This window comes from Heteronotia binoei, chromosome 17 (assembly GCF_032191835.1).
Source record: "Heteronotia binoei isolate CCM8104 ecotype False Entrance Well chromosome 17, APGP_CSIRO_Hbin_v1, whole genome shotgun sequence".
Classification (NCBI taxonomy): Eukaryota; Metazoa; Chordata; class Lepidosauria; order Squamata; family Gekkonidae; genus Heteronotia; species Heteronotia binoei.
Window position 1 is genome coordinate 24,090,516 of NC_083239.1, and position 22,609 is coordinate 24,113,124.

The window sequence follows — 22,609 nt, forward strand, 5'->3', positions numbered from 1 at the left end:
CAGCTTAGAGAAGACATTTGTCTCTTAAAATCACTTCTCTGAGCCAAGCTAGCTTGCAGGTTGGAGAACACATTTAAAGTTAAAGTTGTTTTCTTTCCACCTCTCTCCTTTGTATTTGCTTTCCTCTCTCTTGCGACTTTCAAACATCTGATGGTCATGTCTTGTGGCTCTCAGACATCTAATGTTCGTATCTTGCGGCTCCCAAACATCTGACATTTATTCTACGTGGCTCTTAAGTTAAGCAAGTTTGGCCACCCCTGTACTAGATCCTCTGAATTCCCATCTTTCTTTCTGTAAATCTCTAGCACCCTTTTTGTTGTAGACTGTGTCTTTCCCTACCAAAGGGACTTACTTTTAACTGAGTCAAAGCTGGGAAATCAGGGGACCTAGTAGATTATACCACTATATAGTAAGATAGGAATTGTGGATTTGAAACAACTCATGTTGTAAAAGAGGGAATGGCCACTTCAGGGGTTTGGTGCAGGGAAAATGGCACCAACATGGGCAGGACCAGGAAAAATTCAGACACTCCCATCAGTGTCTTTGCTGTGATCTTTAAAAGGGTTTCAAAGAATGCAGAAAGGTGTACCATGAAACTTTGTGGAAGCAGGAAAAGACCTGTCTCACCCCCAATTTAAAACGCTATTGGTCCCCCAGATTCTTCCAGATTAAATTCAAACTGTTGGCAATTTTCTTCAAAGCCATACATGACCTAGGACCTAAGTATTTGGGAAGCTGTCTCTCTCAGTATAAACCGATGTAAAATCTCAGAGGTCTCTCCTGTCTGCTTCTGACCACAGAGTGATTATGATTACACTGACAGTCATGAAGCTACCCTGAGCTAGACTGGAATCCAGTGACACCTCAGAGACCAACAAGATTTCCAGGACACAGCTCAAAATGGGCAGCCATGTTAGTCATGTTTCAGGTACTACTGGGCTCTTGAAGGAAGCTTTGGCTCTTGAAAGCTTACACTCTGGAAATCTTCATCAGCAGTTTCCATTGTGGTGCCTGTGGGAGCCATGGTGCCTGCTGATACCTTTCCTGGTGCCCACCAAGTGTTTTTAGAAAGTGGGAGGGGGCAGGTGGGGCTTCCCCCCAGCAAGGCTTCTGTTGGGCCACAGGAGATTTAACTGATAGTGTAGCTTTTAAAGAATGCTCATTTGGCAGCAGCTGCCAGCCACCACAGCCACAAGGATCGTTGGTGTGTGACTGAAGGTAAACTATGGAAGCCATTTTCTGGCTGGCTTTGCCTTCTGTGGCAGCCATTTTGTTGCTGTGCCCACATCCACCAAGCTGTGTCAGAATTCCAAAGGCTTAAAAAGGGTTGGGGACCCCTGCTCTAAAGCTTGCACCCTAGAAAGCTTGCTGGTCTTGAAAGTACTGTTGGACTCCAATCTTGCTCTTCTACTGTGAACCAGCACAGCTACTAGGGTTGCCAGGTCTGTGTTGTAAAATACCTGGAGAGCTTGGAGGTGGATCCAGAAGAGGGCAGGGTTTAGGGAGGGGCCTAAGCAGGGCACAATGCCAGAGTCCACCCTTCAAAGCAGCCATTTTCTCCAGGGGAGCTGATCTCAGCTGGAGATCGGTTGTACCAGCGGGAGATCTCTAGGCCCCACCTGGAGGCTGGCAACTCTACCACTTACAGCTAACTTGGTCTTTCTCTGCTGTGCAACCAGCCCTTGGGAACGGCTTGCCAAAGAGGTTAGAAAGGATCCTTCACTGGCCAACTTCTGAAAGCTGTGCGAGTCTGTTCCAGTCAAAAGAGTTTTCAATGAGGGTTCTGTAGATCTCTGCAGCAGCAGAACTGTTTGTAGCTGATTTTTAAAAGGCATTTAAATGCCATATTGTGCAAGCGACTACTGGATTTGTAAGTAGACTTGGGTTGCTGTTGTCAGCAAAAAAAGTGGGATATAAGTATTCAAACAGCAGTCTGAATAACCCTAACTTGCCTGATCTTGTCAGAGCTAGGAAGCTAAGTTGAGTCAACTCTGGTTAGTGCTTGGATGGGAGACCACCAACCAAGGAAGAGCGGGGTTGCTATGCAGGGCCAGGCAATGGCAACCTCCCTCCATAAGCCCTGACCTGGATGACCCAGCTTAGCCCACTCTCATCAAAGCTTTTGAAGCTTTTGAGCTAAGCAGGATTGACCCCCCATTAGTCCTTGGATGGGAGATCACCATGGAAGACTGGGGGTGCTGTGCAGAGGCAGGCAATAGCTAACCACCTCTGTGCACCCTGACCTAGACGGGCCAGGCTAGCCTGATCTTGTAAGAGCTTGGAAGCTAGTCAGGGTCAGCCCATGAATGGGTTGCAATTGACGGTCCACAATTATATATTAAGTGTTTAAATAAATAGATGGGCTCTCCTGCATAGCTCCTGGGGGTAAACAAGGGGATGCTGCCATCATGTCCTGGCTGTGAGGTCCTCACTAGAACATCTGCCTGGTTGCTTCTGGAAACAAGATGTTAAATGAGATAGTCTGATCCAACTAGGCTTTTCCAGTTATTTGGGTAGGGTGCAGGGGTGCAAGGTGTGTCTGAATTGCAAACAGACTTCTTAAAATTAAAAAAAAAAGGTTTCCATGAAAAAAATGAAGGCGGGGAACTGAATTCCTAAGTCCTCTCTCTGCTCCCTGGTCCCGGAATGATGTGCCTGACTTCCTTCATCAAGCTATTCATCATTTCTTGGCACAAGAACAGCTTAACTTGTTCAAAACAAATTGTCAAAAACATCTCGTTTGAATAGGAATGTGGATATGACCGCACAGCAACCGGGAGCGCATGCAATCTAGCTGATATGGATTTTGGAGTACACCCCAGATTCACTGGTTCTCGGAATAACAAAAGGGGTTTTGTGTGTTGAGACTTTTAGTAGGTGTCTGGCCAACTCATTTGTTCCCATTTGGATGTCACTGCGGGAGCTACAGTATCAGGTTAATTGCCAGGAAAAGCCCAGGAGGCTTTTCTGAAGGCATCACCATGTTATCGCTATGGTATTTAATTAATTGATATCACCCTGTTGCGTGAGGCAGAGGTCTGACTGTCAGGGAGTCTGTATTCTTCTCTCTCCTGGTTTGTACCCAAGACAGTCAATGCCTTTCTGTCTTTAAGATGTGACGGCACCTTCTGCTTGGCAGGCACCATGCCAGACTTGGTACTCCACGGAGGCTTTGAGCTGAAACTAAAGAGAAAATATTCTAAGCAAAAGGCCACTGTGGCCAGAAAGGCTAAGAGTCTGTTCCCATTGATCAGTTGCCTAACCACTGGAAGAAATCAGTCATTCAAAACCAGAATCAGAGGGAAACTGAATTTTAGTCTGAAAGGAGCAGAGCAAGAAATACAGGAACGGACAAGAAATACAAGGAATGGACAGGAACAGAAAACTGGGATAGGCTCATAAGAGTCTGGAACCAAGTAAGACAGAGGTCCATAAAATGGCCAGTACATCCTGAAGGACAGGCTGGGAAAAGGTCCTGCTAAATCTATTCCAACAGAGGAAGTAAAAGCCACCAACATAAATCACTCAGAACTGGTACTACCACTGCTGCTACACTAACCCATATTGCCTATTATTACTCAGGCGTCTGTTCAACCCAGAGTAGGGTTGCCAGCTGGCACCTTGGAAAACAGGGACAAAAGATTTCGTGTTGCAACCAGAAGTGATGTTATTGCTCTGGGGGGCACTCTAGGATTTATCAAAAACTGTATGGTTAAACCATACTTTTGGGCTGAATCTTGCAGCATCACCCTAAGGTAATGTCACTTCCAGTTCTGTGCTTTAACTGGTGCAATGTCAACTGCTGCCACCCATTTCATAGAATCATAGAGTTGGAAGGGACCTCTAGGGTCATCTAGTCCAACCCCCTGCACAGTGCAGGAAATTCACAAACACTTCCCCCTAAATTCACAGGATCTTCATTGCTGTCATGGCCATCTAGCCTCTGTTTAAAAACCTCCAAGGAAAGAAAGCCCATCACCTCCTGAAGAAGCCTGTTCCGCTGAGGAATTGCTCTAACAGTCAGGAAGTTCTTCCTAATGGTGAGCCGGAAACTCTTTTGATTTAATTTCAACCCATTGGTTCTGGTCCTACCTTCCGGGGCCACAGAAAACAATTCCACACCATCCTACCAACCATTGTGCTGGCCTGTGTCTAACCATTTGTGCATGGAACATGGAGTTTCCCTGCATTCTTCTCCATTCCTTCCACCATACTGAGCCCTGGAAAAATCAGGTCTACCATCTGAGACTGTGGAACCCACAGAGAAGAGTAGCTAGATGAGTCAAGGGCTGGTGGGAGGAGGGATAAGAGGGTGAAAACCCTCCTGTACTGATTCTGCAAGCGCAGGTCTGAGAGGGGACAATCTCATCCCCTCTTCCATCCTCATTCCAGCCCCCAACATGTGTGGCTATTCCTCTGCATGTGTTCTACAACCCCAAAAATGATCCTTTGGGGGAGGGGATGAAAGGGGCTGTGGTAATGGAGAGGAACATGGTAAAATTCAGCTTGATTTTAGTGCATGGATGATTGGCTATCAGGAGGACCTTCTGATTTTCCATAAGCAAGTCTCCTCTGCTTGAAGGAGCCATTTTGTTTTGCACACCTCCTAGGACAACTCAGAACTTGCTTGTACCCACTGGCAGAATGATGGGGAAAAGGGACAGTCAGAAGGTTTAAACTGCCCCCTCCCCACAACAGGCACTATGACTGAAAACTAAGAGATAGAGATCAAGGCAGAGGCTAGGGTTTCCCCTTGCAAAAGAAAAGAGCTCCTTTGCTCTGCTCAACCCTTCCCTGCAGGCGATGCAATGTTTTTCGCACTTGCTGGCAGGCAGGCAGGTAAGGCTGCAGAAGCTGAAGACTAAACTGCCTTCAGCTTCTGCAGGTAGAGCAAGGGAAGCAGTGGGAGTGAGCTGGCCAAAGATGAGTGCTTCTCGGGCCTTCTGCGCTGACTTTGTCTCAGGCTCTGGTTCTTCCTAGGACAGTTGGGGTTGCTAGCCTCCAGGTAGGGGCTGGAGATCTCCTGCAATTACAACCGATCTCCAGACAACAGAGATCAGTTTCGTTGGAGAAAATGGCTGCTTTGGAGGGTGGACTCTGTGGGATCATTCCTCACTGAGGTCCCTCCCCAAACCCTGCCCTTCCTAGGCTCACCTCCCCCCAAAATCTCCAGGTATTCCCAAGCAGGAATTGGCAACCCTACAACATTTGGCATCTGGAAACTCTGGCCGATGGCAGTGGCCTGCCTCTGGCTCCCCAGCCGTGAGCAATAGTCCTCCCTTCTCATCTGGTTAGAAGGGGAGAGATAAAAATGGGAGGAGCAAGCAGCAAGCAAGTTGACATTCCAATCCAAGTGGGACATGCAAGCTGAGTTTCTTTCAGACAAATGATCTTTAAATGTTTATAGTTTTAGGAAACGATTTACTTTAGCATAGTAGCCAATAAATCTTAACACATCAACTTCTTAAATGGTAACAAAGTGGAGAGAATGCTTAGTGGGCTACCAACCAACATTCCACATCTCTTGACATTTAATCGCTCTGTGTGTGTGAGAGAGAGAGCGGGAGAGTGAAAGAGCTAGCTTTACAACCCACAAATTGCCTGAAGAAACAGCAGTATCAAGTAGCAAAATCAAATCCTTGTTGCCCCTTGTGAGCATGCACCTCAGACCAAATGAAAAAGGACTCAGCATCAGCAGAGAGCTAGGCTTCAACCCCAGCTCCCAAAATCTCTTAAAAATCCCTGGACCAAGGGAGGCCAAACTGAAAACAACTCGAGAGCAGGCCTTCTCAGTAACGGCTCCCCATTGGTGGAATCAACTACCAGCCGAGGTTCGAGCCCTGCGGGACTATAATCAGTTCCGCAGGGCCTGCAAAACTAGCCTTTTTCAAATGGCCTACAAGATTGAATCCTAAAATGACATCCAGCCATCTGATATACAGTGTTTTCTATTATAGCATCTTATCTGTTGTGGTTTTAATTAATTAATCTATTTATTTAATGTATTTTATTGTATTTTATCGTATAATGTATTTACTGCAATTCATGGCACTTTCCATGTCTGTGAGCCGCCCTGAGCCTGCCTTGGCGGGGAGGGCGGGGTATAAATAAAAATTATTATTATTATTATTATTATTATTATTATTATTATTATTATTATTATTATTATTATTATTATTATTATTATTACTACTTTGCCATGAAGCTCAGAAGCCAATCTTAACTAAGCTGCTGGTCCTGAATAGTGACTCTCTGGATGAAGAAGGGTGGGAGATTTACCCATGGTCCATCCAGGCCAAGATGGATGCAATGTACAAGATGGAAATAAGAAGAAATGTGCAGTATTTGAATGAAGGTCCCATAAAGTCACAATAAACTTATGACAACCCCCTCCATGGGGTGTTCCGGGCAAGAGATGGGCAGAGGTGCTTTGCCATTGCCTGCTCCCCAGGCTTCCTCGATGGTCTGCCATCCATGTATTAACTGTGGTTGACCCTGCTTAGCTTCCAAGCTCTGACAAGTTTGGGAATGAATTTTGCAGCAAAACAACATTCCAGTCTTATTTTTTCCTCTTTGGGTATTTCATGCAAGATGCTTACATCATTCTTCTCCCCCTCCCCCTTAACTGCTTTCTAAAACTTACACTGGACAAAATGCTTACTTGCATTACAAATGCCCTCTTCTGGCATATAGGAGATATTTGATGTTTGAAAAGTGACTTTTGGGTAACTTAATTTTAATCAAAACATTGTAGTGTATTTTAAAAACTCTGCTTTCCTTCTATTTTAGCAATCCAAATTTAGAAAGAACACATCCCCCCCCCCTCCTATCTAGAAGACTAATAAGTGTTAATCCAGCCAAAAGAGTAACTCTCTTTAGGATTGTACTGTAAAATACATAAAACAAACCTTTGAACATTATCATTTCTCCTCTGACCATGAAAAATAAGCTCCAGTTTCAAGCAATTGTGGTCCTTCTGTCTCTATCACATGGAAAGCCCTGCAAGAAGAGGAGACTGGCTTTATACCCACCTTTCACTACCTGAAGGAGTCTCAGAGTGGCTTACAATCGCCAATCCCTTCCCCTCCCTGCAATAGAAACCCTGTGAGGTAGGTGGAGCTGAGAGAGTTCCAACAGAAACTGCTCTTGAGAGGAACAGCTCTGTGAGAACTTGTGACTGACTCAAGGTCACAAAACAGCAGGTGCATGTGGAGTGGGGGGTGCCGGGCTAAACTCCATGGACTTCCAGGACTGGAGTTCCAAGTATGTAATTTAACCTGGGCTGTGTTGCTGGCCAGGGATGAAAACACTGGATAATTTAACTCCCAGAAAAGGGGAGGGAGCAGGGGGGAGAGGAAGAGAGAGGGGGACCCCATTTCAACTTGAGGTTGCTCGTGAGAGGGGTTTAACAAATGTCATAGGTATCCCAACAATGTGAAGCCGAGACATGGGGTGGCGGGGGGGCATTGTTCCATTAGATGACAGTGTTCTGGCTATGGCAGCAACCCAGTTGGCCACTCAACAGGGGATCACCAACCCAGACATTACCCAATGGATGCACAGGCAACCGGAGGACAATTATTGGGTTAAGTAGGGCAGTACTCTGGATCTATCAACCGATCAGCCTTCCAGTTCTCAGGGGAAGGCCCAACTTTTCTTCCAAGAGCCAGGAAGCTGTGGGGGGCGGGAATCTGCCACTCCTTCAGCCTAGCATCTGAAAGTTAGAGATAGAGGCTAATGAGGATGGACCATCCTTGGCTCCAGGCAATAGAAGAGCCAGTTGTGGGAGGAAAGGAAGACACCCCATCCCCTGTATTTCAAACATCAAATTTATAGGTCTGAATCCTTAAAAGAAGTGTGCAGGTTGCCCTCCTGAAAAGAAATGGGGCTGGAAGAGGAAAGTATGAATGAAGAACATGACACAGAGCATCAGCGGTAGGAGGCAACATCAGATGCATGAACACAGGAAGCTGCCATCTACTGAATCAGACCCCTCCTTGGTCTATAAAGGGCAGTACTGTCTCATCTCACTGGCAGCAGCTCTCCAGGGTCTCAGGCAGAAGTATTTCATGTCACCTACTACAAGATCCTTTTTTAATAACGGGAGATACTGGGCACTGAACCTGGGACATTCTGCATGCCAAACAAATGCACTACCATCCTCCAGTCATTGGGATAACAAAGAGTGTACTCTCTGCTAAGCATCTTGCAGAGGTACAGGAGTCCTGCTAGAACTGAGAGCTAGCAAGCCCTAAGGCCTGCAGCTGTTGGTCTTGCTCATATTTTGCATTACAGGGGGCGGCATCCTGGCTTCTGTGTCTGTGCACACAGAAACCCTTTTGCAGTTCGTTTGTGTTGCTCCATGGAGTTGGGGTGGGGGGAGTGAAAGTGGCATGCTATAGCCCAATCTTCTCAGATCTTGGAAGCTAAACAGGGTCAGTCCTTGGATGGGGGACCACCAAGGAAGGCTCTGCAGAGGAAAACAATACAAATTGCAAAAACACCTCTGCTTCTTACTTGCCTTGCAAGCCCTTTGCTGGAGTCACTATAAGTCCGTGGTATAGCCTGGTCTCATCAGAGCTTGGAATCTAAGTAGGGTCAGTATTTAGATGGGAGACCACCGAGGAAGACTCTGCAGAGAAAGGCCATGGCGAGCCACCTCTGCTTCTCAATTGACTTAAAAACCCCTTGCTGAGGTCACCCTAAATCAGCTGTGACTTGACAGCACTTAACACAGCATGGATTCAGAGCAAAAGGGGAAGTAAATGTTGAGTCAGTTGGAATACCTGCTGCTCTCCCAGAAAGAGGGTGAAATATGCTGTGGGAGTGGGGGGCTGTATCTTTCCAGCTGTCCATTGAGATTATTCTGGATTTCCTTGCGCCTGTAAAAGAGTAACAGAGGTTTTTAAAAGCAGTCTCTAAGCACCTTCCTTTAAAAAGTCAAAAAAGGAATATCTTGTAAGGAATCAGGAACCAGCATCGTTGGCATGATCTGTGCATGGCTTAGGTCTCCTACTGATAGGATTGCAACCCCCAGTTGGGGGCAGGAGATCCCCTGGTTTGGAGGGCCTCCCTCCACTTCAGGGTTAGCAGAAAGCAGGGATGAGGTAAATATGCATTGGGCACTCCATTATATCCTAGGGAGACTGATCCCCATAGAGTATAATGGATAACTGATCTGTGAGTATTTGGGGATCTGGGGAGGGGGCTGTTTTTTGAGGTAGAGGCACCACATTTTCATCTGGTGCCTTACCTCAAGAAACCCCCCAAATTTCAAAACAATTGAACCAAGGGGCCCAATTCTGTGAGCCTCCCTAAAAGGTGCCCCCTTTCTCCATTATTTCCAGTGTAGGAAGGCATGTAAAAGGAATGCGGTCCTTTTAAATGTGATAGCCAGAACTCCCTTTGGAGTTCAGTTGTGCTTGTCACAGCCTTGCTCCTGGCTCCACCCCCAAAGTTTCCAGATATTTCCTGAGTTGGACCTGGCAACCCTATCTACTAATGGCAGCACGCAAACTTTTGTACTGTTGCACTGGATCTGGCACCATGGAAAGAAGCAAAGGAAAAATCATACCCCAGATCTCGCTCGGTACAGGCTTTTCTTGGTAAACTATTATTACTCTGTAAAACTCTTCTCTGACACCACATTTCTAAGGAATCAGTATTATGTATTTTACTTTAAAGATTAAGTTATTCCAAGATTACAAGAGGTCCCTGTCAGTAGTAGGAGCTGGGCAGCCAAATGGCAGACCTGGTTTGCAAATGCAGAGGGAAAAGAAGCCAAGTCGTACCTCCGCGCAGTTTGGCTCCAACAGATAGGGAGGAGGATTTCATTGCTTTCAGAGCCTGACAGGTGGAATTTGAAGTGCACATGCAGGTCAAACAGACACACGGCTTTGTAAAAGAATAAATGCTTTTCCAGGTTATAAACTGTAGGATTGCCATTGCAGGTTGGGAAATTCCCAGAGATTTAGGAGGTGGAACCTGAGGAGAGCAGGGCTTGAGAAGGGAAGGAACCTCAGCAGTTTAAAATGCCAGAGGCCACCCTCCAAAGCAACCATTTCCTCCAAGGGAACTGTCATCTGGAGGTCAGCTATAATTCCGGAAGGTCCTCAGGCCCCACTTGGAGGTGGGCAAGCCTAGGAAGTTAGACATTACCAAGCCTCTCCTCAGCCAAGAAGTGTGGAGCTTTCATTTGGGAAAGCTCCCTGAAGTTGCACTCAGGGCTACAAAAGAAACAGGTCTTGTGATTATGCCTCCTGGGCTTCACATCAGGGTTGCCAACTGGGCTGGAATTCCTGGAGACTGGGTGCAAAGGCTGGGGAGGCTGCAGTTTGGAGTGCAGCGCTATAAAGTCCACTACAGGATATAATGCCACAGAGGCCACCCTCCAAAGCAGCCATTTGCTACAGGGAAACCGATCTTTGTCATCTGGAGATTATGCTGGGAGACCGCTAGGCCTCTCCTGGGTGCTGGCAACCTTCTTTCATTGCATCTCCTTCTCTTGGTGTGGGCTGAAATTCTTCTGGGTTAGATTTAAGCTTTGCCTGGATGACAGTTTGCCTGGGTCCAAGATCTGGTTCCCATTTAAGGTACATGAGGACTTGGTGTCCGCTGACTTGTCCAGGAGACTTTGGCTTCCTGTTCCCACCCAACTGACTCTCTAGACTGAATACAGGTGGGCATCCTAGCTGTCAGAAGATTGCCCAAGGCAGTCCCTGACCATCCAAGCACTCTCTGGTGTGAAGCAGAAGGTGCAAATGGCCAGCTGTCCATGGTTCCCCCTTTTATGCCAGGGTGAAAGGACATGCTAGCAGCCACCGTATGACCACTTGGAAACAGTCCCCACCCGTTTCCTTTCCCAGCTTCATTCTTCTGAGTGAGTCACCAGGCTTGGCCTAAGCATTACGTCACCAGCCCTAGAGGCAAAAAATGTGCTGCTGCTCATTATAGAAGAGTTACAGCTTCTGCTTAAGTGGATGTTCCACCGAAAATAAACACAAAAGTGTCCAGATGACTTCAAAGATGGTAGAGCAGAGCCATCTGGAGCAAATTCTGACAGTAGCTGATGGCAAGAAGGATGCATAGAAGAAGCAGACCCCAGAAATGAGACTTGCCTACCTGCCACGGTTCTTTCTCATCATGCAGTCATCACTTGGAACTCCCATGTGCATGACCAAGCTGTGGGAAGCTTCTAGAACTGGGCCCAAAGCCAGAGTCCTGATGGCTCCTTACTTCTGACCAAGCGCCTAGGGCTGCGAGCTCAAAGTTGAGAAATTCTTAGAGGGAAAGAAGGGAGCTATCCCATGCATAATCTTGTAAACCTCTATCATGTCACCCGTCAGTTGACGCTTCTCCAAACTAAAGAGCCCTCTTTTGATTCTTCTTCCGCAGCAGCATCAGGTTGCAAAGTCTGGGCTGACAAATTCCTGGGGAAAAAGCTCTGCTCCTCTCAGATGTGAAGCTACTGCATGCCTTCACAGTTTCTCTCAGGCACTGGCAAACCACCTCTGTTGGCCTCTTGCCTTAAAAACCTGATGGAGTCACCGTAAGTCAGCTATGACTTGATGGCACTTTCCTGCACCACAACTCCTCTTCTGTTCCACCACACCATCCACAACATGGCAGCACAGCCAGAGTAGGAATCTGCCAGGAAGCTACATACAGAGTTGATGCCCCAACTCAATGCCACACTCAAGCAATACATAAGATGTATTGATTTTTGTACGTTCTAATAATATAATTTTCCAGAGACTCAATGTTTTATGCTCATTAGTTGTAGATTTTCTGGGCTGTATGGCTTATGCTCATTAGTTGTAGATTTTCTGGGCTGTATGGCTGTGGTCTTGGCATTGTAGAACCTGACGTTTCGCCAGCAGCTGTGACTGGCATCCTCAGAGGTATAACACAGAAGGCTAGAGTCACAAAGAGAGAACACTAGCCTTCTGTATTATGCCTCTGGGGGTGCCAGTCACAGCTGCTGGTGAAACGTCAGGTTCTACAATGTGAAGACCATCGCCATACAGCCTGGTAAAATCTACAGCTAATGAACTCCAGCCGTGAAAGCCTTCAACGACATATTTGTTTTATTCTGTTTTTAATGGTTTATTTTAATGGGTGTTTGGCTTCATTGTGTGGTTTTATTTATGAAATGCTTTGAGAAGAGGAGAGACATTATATAAATTTTCTAATTGGGCCCTCCAACCACAGCATAAACAATTCAGCAACTTCAGTTTGGGGACAGGAAAGTCTTCAGTGGAATAAAATATCATGCTGTCCACCAGTGTTCCCTCTAAGCCAGGGGTGTCAAACTCATTTGTTATGAGGGCCAGATCTGACATTTATGTAGGGTTGGGCCATGCTGGGCCGGGCCATGTGTATACCTATTTAAGAGCAGGTAGCAGAGATATAAACTTTGTAAAGGACACAGACAAACACAAACATTATTTTAAAACTTAAAATAAAACATGCTTAAAACATTAGCACTTGTTGGTCTTCAGGGTGCTTTCTTTGTATTTCTCTCATGGGATCCAGGAAACTGGGCAAAGGAAACTCTTACCGTTTTCGCACTCTTACCTCGCAGTCACAATCCTGTTCCCTCCGCAGCGTCCGGTCGGATTTCCCACCATCTGCGCCGGAGTTACAGGAAGTGCCGCAGCTTCTGCATAGCAAACGTAAACTGGGTTTTAGCGGTTTACGTTTGCTACGCAAAAGCTGTGGCACTTCCTGTAACTCCGGCGCAGATGGTGGGAAATCCGACTGGATGCTGCAGAGGGAACAGGATTGTGACTGCGAGGTAAGCTGTGTGCGAAAACGGTATCTGGCTCTTTCCTTCCTTCCCCAGGGGACCAGGAAGGGGAGAAGACTCAGCTAATAGAAGGAAGGTTCAGCTCAGTAGCTCTGCTGTGCGATTGAGAGAGCCTGGCAAAGCAAGCTCTGCCTACCCTCCTTCCTTCTTCCCCGAGGAGCCTCAGCCAATGGAAAAGATAGAGGCTTTGCTCTGCAGCTCCTGTGCGATTGAGCAATCCTGGCAAAGCAAGCTGAGATGCAGAAGAAAGCAAGAGAGAAAGAGAAGAAAGCAGATGACAGCTCAGGGGCCTGACAGGAGTCCACTGGGGGCCTGATTTGGCCCCTGTGCTGCAAGTTTGACACCCCTGCTCTAAGCTGTGCACGTGAACAGCCACTCATTAACAAAGGAAGCCCCACTCAGCACCAATCTGGAGCCACACAGGGTCTTGCATTGCCCGTTGCATGTTTTAAGATTATAGCAGTTATATTCTGCTCAGGATGTGAACTGCTCTGCTCAGTGAGGAGGGGAGGGAATTAGAGGGAACACAACCATTTTCTACAGGGGAACTGATCTCTGAAGTCTCAAGTTCAGCTGTATTTCTGGGAGATCTCCAGGCTCAGCCTCCAGATTTCCAAAACATGCTTAAAACATTAGCACTCGTTGGTCTTCCAAGGTGCTTTCCTTGTATTTCTCCCATGGGATCCAGGAAACTGGGCAAAGGAAACTCTAGCTCTTTCCTTCCTTCCCCAGGGGACTGTCATGGGTACTGGGGACCCTGCAGAAGAAGCTGAGCCTGCAGAAGAAACTGTGCCCCTGCCACCTGCACCAGTGCCCCTGCCTCCTGCTGGAGAAGATCCAAGCCCCCCTGCCTCGCCCTCTCGGGTGGCTCGTGTGCATGACCGCCTTCGTCAGGACCTCAGGGATCGGAGGAGGGCGGCACGCTCACGAGCAAGACGCTCCCTGAGCCCTGAGTTTTGAAAGCATTCTGGCCCTTCTAGGAGTGAGGATGCTTGAGTCTCAGCAGCATCCTGGCTGCCTCTCTCAGCCAGCAATTAGCCCAAATGGGCAACAGACAGCAGAGGGCTATATAGCTGTGGGCTTTGGGAGGAGGCTTTGTGGAAGCAACTAGTCACTTACCTGACGTTCTAGCATCCACTCCGGCTTTTGACTTTGGCTTCTGGACCCCCTGACTTTGGCTTTGACTTCTGGACCCCCTGACTTTGGCTTCTGAACCTCTGACCTGTGATACCTGGACTGTGATTTGGTTTTGGCGCCTTGGACCCTCGTTGCTCACTGGCTACAGACCTTGGACTGCCCCTGGACTTTGCCTGACCCGGCCCCAGCCCGTGACAGGGACCAGGAGGGGGAGGAGGCATGAAGATCTCCTAGAATTACAACTGATCTCCAGACAGAGATCTGTTCCCCTGGAGAAAGTGGCAGCTTTAAGTGGTGGATTGTGCGGCACTATACCCCACTGAGCTCCCTCCCCAAACCCTGCCATCCTCAGACTGCACTCCCAAATCTCAAGGAATTTCCCAACCTAGAGTTGGCAACCCTACCCACATGCCAGTGAGAAACCATTTTCTTTCCTTCCAGGTTTTTTCACCCACACAGGGAGTCTTGTTCCATTATCACCAATCTACTTCCTCCTCTGTTTACTGACAGCAATAGAAGTATACCTTAATATCCCTCCCCCTTTTTGAGCACATTAGTGCTAAGGATGTCATGACACCAAGAAGATCACCTAACTGCTAAAACAGAAATGTTGCCTGTTCACAATAGTGTAAAGTCACCAATTAAAAAAAAAAAAGTTTAAAAGTGGCACTGCAGCAAGCAATTAAGCATTGCTGCTGCTCTCTTTTCCAGGCTGCACTTCAGCAAACTATCTGGACAATCTAGCTGCACATTCATGCCGAGGGGCTTCCTGCCTGTTGAGCTGGTGCTTGTAGGGTTCCAAGTTTTTTTGAGCGGGGACCTTGTTGTTGGACTTGGGGACTCTGTCCAGGAAAGCCCCCTTCCTGCCCAGCTACAAGTTGCTCCCTTGTTTATGAAAGAGCACTCTGGTGGGCCAGACCCCTTCAGAAAGACCCAGAATATTTGCTGTCTGCAAGGGGAGATAACGCGGAGATGAATATGGAAGGTGCCTGAGGTTAACTGGAGGGAGGAGAAAGGGGGAATGTAAAGGCCAGGTGGAGGGTGGGTGGTCTCTTCCTTTCCCTTTTCCAGAAGCAGTGGGTGGTCAGCACAGGGAAGAAGGGCGCTCTCTGGGGAGAGGGGAGGGACAATGTTGTCCATCTCGCCATGATGTATTGCTTTCTGCATCTCTGCCATGGCTAAGGTCTTTTTTTCCTCTACAGTTGACTGCAGTTTGGGCCCACCAGTCTCATTGAAACCAACGCCCCACTTCCAGTTAGGCTTGCTCTGCTCATGTCTACCTACCCTAAAATTGCCAACTCCAGTTTAAGAAGATTCCTGGAGATTTGAGGCCAGAGCCAAGGGAGGGCAGGGTGTGAAGAGGGGAGGGACCTCAGCAGGATACAATACCATAAAGTCCATCTTCCAAGGCTGTCACTTTCTCCAGGGGAACCTGATCTCTGTAGTCTGGAGATCAGTTGTAATTGCAGGAGAACTCCAGGTCCCACTAGCAGGTTGGCCTTCACCACACACGCATGCAAGCACACGTTTCTGCACTTGCTGGGAAAACGCAATTGAGAGAAAGGGAAATGTTTTGCTATGGAGACAGTGAGTTGGAGATCACTTGCTCCTTTGTGGATTACAGTCACAGACCTGGTCTTGCTCATTTCAATGCCTGGGAAAGCCATTGTTTTGGTTTTCCCTCCACCATGAGCTAATTTCCAACATTTCACAGAATCTCTCCCATAGCAGTCTCTGCATTTGCACATCTTGGCCTCTTGCTCTACATCTCTTCTCCCCCTGCCTGCTATCAGTTATAGAAAGCCAGGAGCTCAGGGGATTGGGAGCTGTCTTTGCTTACAAAGCTCCACAAACAATCCCTCCAATGGCAGAATAAATTTGGCCACTTCCCATCTTATGGAGATGGTGGTATCCCCCCCAAGCAGGGCCATAACTAGAAATTAATTCACTAATTAAAAATCCTAGATATGGGCCTGCCTTGCAGTGTTCAAACACCCTAAGATAATTCCACCCAGAGAGTTTCCTGCATTGTGCAGGGGGTTGGACTAGATGACCCTGGAGGTCCCTTCCAACTGTATGATTTTATGATTCTAGAGAGGTCGTGCAACATTTCATAGGACAAACGTAACCTGTTGGAGGCACCTGGAAAAGAGACAAGTGAATGCCAAGCAAGGTTACATGAAACCATTCCCTCTGTGCTACTGAGTCATTCCTGAAACCCCTCGCTTGTTTGTGCCATCATTGTGGATTGATCTCAGGAGCCAAGAGAAATGTGTCCAGCTTGTGTCTTGTCCAGCCTCCCATGCACTCCTTCTCCTTCCCCATCATTGTGAAGCTCCTGGGCTGGCTGACAGATGCAGGCAGGGCAGCCTGCTGCTCGTGTTCCCTTCCAAAGCTGCATTACGGAACTTCCGATGCTGCCTTCCTCGCAGCGGGAGGCTCGTCAGCTGATTCCGCACATCGTCAAAATAATATAATAGGGGATCAGGCTGCTGCCCAGACATGTTAATCCCACAGCAATTGTGTGTTGTTCCTGGTGGGGTTAGAAAGCTCAATGGAGGCTCTGCAACTGTCGCACAAATTGTAATCTATGCAGAAGGAAACAAATTAAGTCCTCTTCCCCTCCCGTCCTGGAGGGTTCGTGACAAAATGGGATGGTGCTTTGTAACAGAGGATGGGAAATATTCCCCAAGAAGTGTGGGATCTGATGAGGGTGATCTTTGTTCATGAGGGTCGTTGACCTCAAATAATGATGCTGTTGTATGCTCCCTGCTTTCCAGATACCTCAAGGACAGTGCAGCCCTGATTTGGTTGCCTCTGGATGAAAGGCTATTGGCACTAGAGTCCTAGAAGAAATATTCACATGTATCTCTTCAGAGGACAAAAAGTGATTGCTAAAGACTGATTTAGGAATGCTAGTCTGCCCTGAAAAGAGGAAGGCATGGAGCTGGAAGCTGCAGGGAAGGAGCAAAATTTAAAGGGCCAGTAGGCCCAAGAAAGGTCAGCGGCAATTGGACTTTCACATGGGACAGGTTGGTATTACAAGTGCGTACCATATATGCCTGGGAGGTCATTACGTTCACCCTCCTAACATCTGTTGGCCATCCCCGGCCCAAGAAATGCCCACCTTGCCTCAACTAGGGCCAGGGCTTTTTCAGTCCTGGTCCCAGCCTGGTGGATTCAGCTCCCTATAGAGATCCGGGCCCTACCTGGCTTATTAGCCTTCCGTATGGCCTGTAAAACGGAGCTGTTCCACCAGGCTTTTAGTTGAGGCTGTGGGCATCTATTCTTGATCTGGTTGGCCTCCCCTGCCAGCACTGTCACCTGTTCTATAAAACAGAATAATATCTGCCATCTCTATGGGATATCATGATGTGAGACAGCCAGGCTGGGCAATATGTGATTATGGTAAATTTTCTGAGTGCTGTTGAGTTGTCTGCTTAGAAAATGTTTTTATTGTATTTTATTGTTTTATCATATGTTGTACTCCGCCCTGAGCCCTACGGGAAATGGGCGGAAAAGAAATCTACTAAAATAAAAATAAAATAAATACCAGCCCAGTTTGATTTTTTTTTTTGCATACTTGCACTGGCTCTCAAGCCCAAATTAAGCAAAAGTGTCCGCACCTGCTAAAGATGAGCAGAGAGAATTATCCTCAAGCGCCACAGAGGTTGAAAGATGCTGTCTCACTTCTGCTAGTGACCAAACTAGACAATATGGCATCCCCAAGTCTGCCACAGGGACACAACACCATTTTAGAGCCTTGGTTTTTACTTTTCCCAACTCTGTGGGAGCCTGATCTTGTGGGGGACTGCAGAGCAGGATGAGGAGGGGTTCTTGTCTCCCCCTTCCCTGGTGCTATTTTCAAAAGCTTCAATGGACTCAGGGAGGTGGTACCGATGCTAGGAATGCCAGCTTCCAGGTGGGACTTGGGGCTCCTATCCTCCAAATCTCCAGGAGTTTCCCAATCTGGATCTGGCAACCCTACCTGCCCTCACCCCCCACACACGCTGGTGGCCAAGGAAAACCTGGCATCCCTAAGTCTGTCCCTGAGTCACAATCGGTCCTAGGGCATCTGCTTCTGCCCATTCTGCCTCCAAGAGCTGGTCTGGTGTAGTGGATAGAATGTTGGACTAGGATCCTGGGAGACCTGGGTTCAAATCTGCACTACTACTATGGAAGCTTGCTAGGTAACCTTGGGCCCATCCCAAACTCTCAGCTTGACCTACCTCACAGCTAGGGATGCCAGCCTCCAAGTGGAACTTGGGGGCCCCTTGAATTACAGCTCATCTCCAGACTACAGAGGTCAGTTCCCTTGAAGAAAACAGATGCTTCGGAAAGTGGACTCTGTGGCACTGTATCCCACTGAGGTCCTTGTCCTCCCCAGGCTCCATCCCCAAATCTCCAAGAGTTTCCCAACCTGCATCTGGCCTTCCATTCCCCATGGGTGACCAGGAAGGACCTGACAACCCTACTCACAGGGTGATTGTCATGAGAAAATGCAAGGGGGGGGGAGAACAGTGTTCTAAGCCCTTTTGAGTCCCCACTGTGGAAAAAAACAGGTTACAAATAAATGCATGCAAAACGCATGCCTCCATTCCAGTTCCATCTGGCCTATCATGGCAGACTGATTGCCATTGTAGCAAGCCACGTGGCGGAATGTCTCTGAACTTTTTGGCCTCTGGGTATTTTTACCTTATGAGGCGAAGAGTAACATGCCTGAAATTAGAATTAAAGCAAAACCATCTTGATTTTATGTTTTCCTTGCCATTCGTTTTGGAATGTGCCCGTTACATGGCTTGAGTTAAGAAATTGGCAGCCGATTCCATCAAGATAGACATAGTGGGAGGAGGAGTCGAGGCACCCTAATGCACCCTCTAGAAAGAGGACAAAAGTGATGCTTTAGTGTCAGCCCTGGTGGTCATTGTGACTTTCTCACAGACAGTTGAGTGGCATACTGCCCCAGGCACAACAGGAGTGACTTCCTCTTGGAGACTCTGTTTGATGGGAGCAGCCTTGTCTCCAGGCAAAATATGAAATACTGCAATGTAAGAAGGTAATTGGAAGCGAAATGGCTCCAGAGACTGCATGCCTTCATGCCTGTGGTAGCGGTCCAACTGATATTACAACCCCTGGAATACTCACCATTTCCCCAGCAAACCACCAGCCGACCCCTGGGGAGAAAAATATCTAATGTGTATTCGTCAGGAACAAAATCTGGAAGCTGCCCGCCACACATGAGGCTTGTCTGGTGTAACGAAAACTCTTCTGTGGGGAGCAGAAGAAACAAAGCAGTAATCTGGGACCCTGGGAAAGAAATGGCATTTCCATGCTCCCATCTTTCTGCATTGTACAATCAAATATTTTGGGCATCAAACTGAGAACTGCTTTGACAACTGACATGGGCAGGATTTGGGAAGAATGTTTTTTAAAAATGCTTAGGAAAAGGGCCTTGATGGAAACTTTCTAAGTTTTAGAATTGAAGTCCAAAGGCTGGTCCATTACAACAAAAACAGGCTGCTGCAGTTGCTGACAGGGCTGGTGCCAACAAATCATGACGTGAGGCAGCTGCCAGGGCCCAGGGTTTTTTGTGGGGTCCACTGACCCTGACCTCTTGCCCCGTGTGCCTTCCCTGCCACCCACCAGTGTGCTTGCCCCACCCATCTGCTTGGAACTCCACCACCCATGCTTCCTGCCACATGCAGTGCCCAGCACCACTGGGGAAGGGTGTGTAGGGCGGTGGCATTTTGGGCAGTGATAGCAGCGGCACTCCCCAGCCACATGCTGCTCAATGCCATCAGAGGAAAGATGTGCAAGCAAGCTTCCATGCAGAGGAAGAATGCTTAGGCAGGTGGTTGATGAGAAGGGAGATGCCAGTGAGAGGAGGCTGATGTGTCAGGAGGGGCCCTGCCCTGGACACTCTGGCCCTGGTTGCTGCATATTCTTTTGGGAGGTGAGATGTGCCTTCCAGTGCCAGAACTGCTCTCTGTGGCTGGGGTGGGCTCCATGCAGTCCCTCAGGGAAAGTAGGCAGCCCTCTCTTTTGAATAGGGCTGCCAGGTCTAACTCAGGAAATATCTGGGGACTTTGTGGGTGGAGGCAGGAGCAAGATTCTGACAACCACGACTGAATTCTGAAGGGGATTCTGGCCATCACATTTAAAGGGTCCACTCTCCTTTAAATGCCTTCCTTTCTTTGGAAATAATGGAGGATGGGGCACCTTTTTGGGGGGCTCACAGAATTGGACCCCCTGGTCCAATCTTTTTGAAACTGGGGGGGGGGGGTGTTTTAAGAAAAGGCACAGGATGCTATGCTGAAATTTTGGTGCCTCTAATTAAAAAAACACCCCCCCCCCCCCGAGCCCCAGATACCCACAGATCAATTCTCCATTATACCTATGGGGACCAGTCTCCATACTGTACAATGGAGTGCCCAGCAGACATTCAACCTCTCCCCCCCTCTTTCTGATAACCCTGAAGTGAGAGCCTCTAAACTAGGGGATCCCCTGCCCACAACTGGGGATTGGCAACCCTACTTTTGCAGCTTGGTTTTGTTCCAGCTCAGCAATTTTGGACTGGTTTAAGTTCCTTCAGATGCCTTGTCTACAGAATGATTCATGTGACATTTTTACATTGGCAGTCTTTATTATGAATCACAAGAAATGCTTTCACTAAGTTGAGAAAGACTTATCTTTTTTAATCGTGCAGTTTGCATGTGCTAGGGGCGCATCCTCCAGAGCTCTGTCAATCATAATGGACAACTGAGTGGAAAGAAGGAATTTCGGTGTCCAAATATTCTTTCTAGACTGATTGATGTTTCATACATTGAACAGGGGAGGGAAAACCAGCTAATTTCAGCCCTCTCTCCTCCTTTTTGTCTTTCTGAGTATTGAGGTAGAAATGCTGTGTATCCTTCTGTGAGGAGAGATGAGCTCCATGTCCGGGGCCAAGATCTCCCCTCTATCCTGAACTCACTCGGCCTCAAAACGGCTACAATGATACTGCTGATTACTGGCTTCATAGTGAACGGCCCAGCCAGCTGCCCATCCTCTGTCAAGGGTCCATGCTTCACAGGGCCAGGCCTCAGACATCCCTAGTGGTGAGTCGTTCAGAAAGTCCAGAGGGCCCAGTCCCTGCAGTGCCATCTACACCACCTCCTGTAGTGTCTGGCACAGTTGTGTGGAGCCTCCCATTCCTAACCAGATTACCCCTTTCTGTGTAGGTAGGCCCTAGAGTGGCCTTTCTCCTCCCAGTCCATTTCCCCCTTCTGCTGGGTGTGTTGAGGAACCCTGGTTGCCTTTGTGCATGTAAAAGCCTGATGGTGTGTGCCCTGGTCAAGCTGACAGCCATGGGGACCCTCCCTTCCCCTCAAAGGGGCAAACACGGCATTTCAATGGCTGCCTCTCTCACTGAACTGCATGTGGAAGCCAGATGGAGAGGGGAATGGAGGAGGGCCATGGGAACCTGGCCTGCTTTATGAAAGCCCAGTTGCTAGGGTTAACAACTTCCAGGTAGCACCTGGAGATCTGCTATTACAATTAATCTCCTGAAAGCCAAAATGAGTTTCCCTGGAGAAAATGGCTGATTTGGAGGGTGACTGTGGCATTATACCCCACTGAGGTCCCTCCCAAAGCTCACCATTCCCATGTTCTCCCTCCCCCCCCCCCAATCTCCAGGTATTTCCCAATCCACAGCTTTCCGAGGAAAACTGGCAACCTTTCCAGTTTCATAGGGGCATATTTATTGAACAGCACCGGGCTGACTGAGGAAAGGGGAATATGCTCACCTCTCACCTGAGAGAAATGTGGGCTAGGGTTGCCAACCTCCAGGTAGTGGCTAGAGACCTTCCTCTATTACAACTTATCTCCAGGTGGCAGAGATCAGTTCACCTGGAGAAAATGACCACTTTGGACTCTACGGCATTATTCCCCCAAATTCCACCCCCTAAACCATACCCCAAACTCCACCTGATAAGCTGCATCCCCCAAATCCTTAGGTGTTTCCCAACCCAGAAATGGCACCAGCCTTTGCTTGCTGGTCTTGTCTGGGGTCTTGACAAGGCCTGGGGTCTTGTCACATGGTGTCAAGTGTGTATAACTCTGGCTCAGCCAAAGAGCATTCTGGGTAGAACCAAAGTGTATTCAAATGCTGCTAGCTAAACTCTCCATTCCCCCCTTCCTTTTGTTATGTAGTTTTGCTTTGAAATGGAGCTGGAAACCACCTTCGATGGAGACCCGGAGGAGGTGGATTACTTCGCCATCCAAGCGAACAGCTACATGTACTACTGGGGGAACACCTTCCCCGATGAATTCAGCAGAGTGGACTATTTGGGCTCGAAGCTGAAAGGGGCCGCAAAGAGATGGTATGTGAGCCTGTACGAAGCCATGAGCCCTGAGTTGGACTATGTGCAAACGTTCCTCCAGGCTCTGATGGCCCAATACGAGGACCCCCTGCAGGAGACGCGCACCCTGGCCGTTCTCCAAGACATGCAGCAAGGGTCCCAATCCATCCGCGAATATGCTGTGGCGTTCCGGGTGAGTGAGCTAATGAAGATCGAGCACTTCACCCGGGGCCTGAACGCCAGCATCCTGGATCAGGCCCTTACCCAAGCCAGACCCAACACCCTGGTGGGCTGGATCCAGCTGGCGGGAGAGGTCGAGACCAAC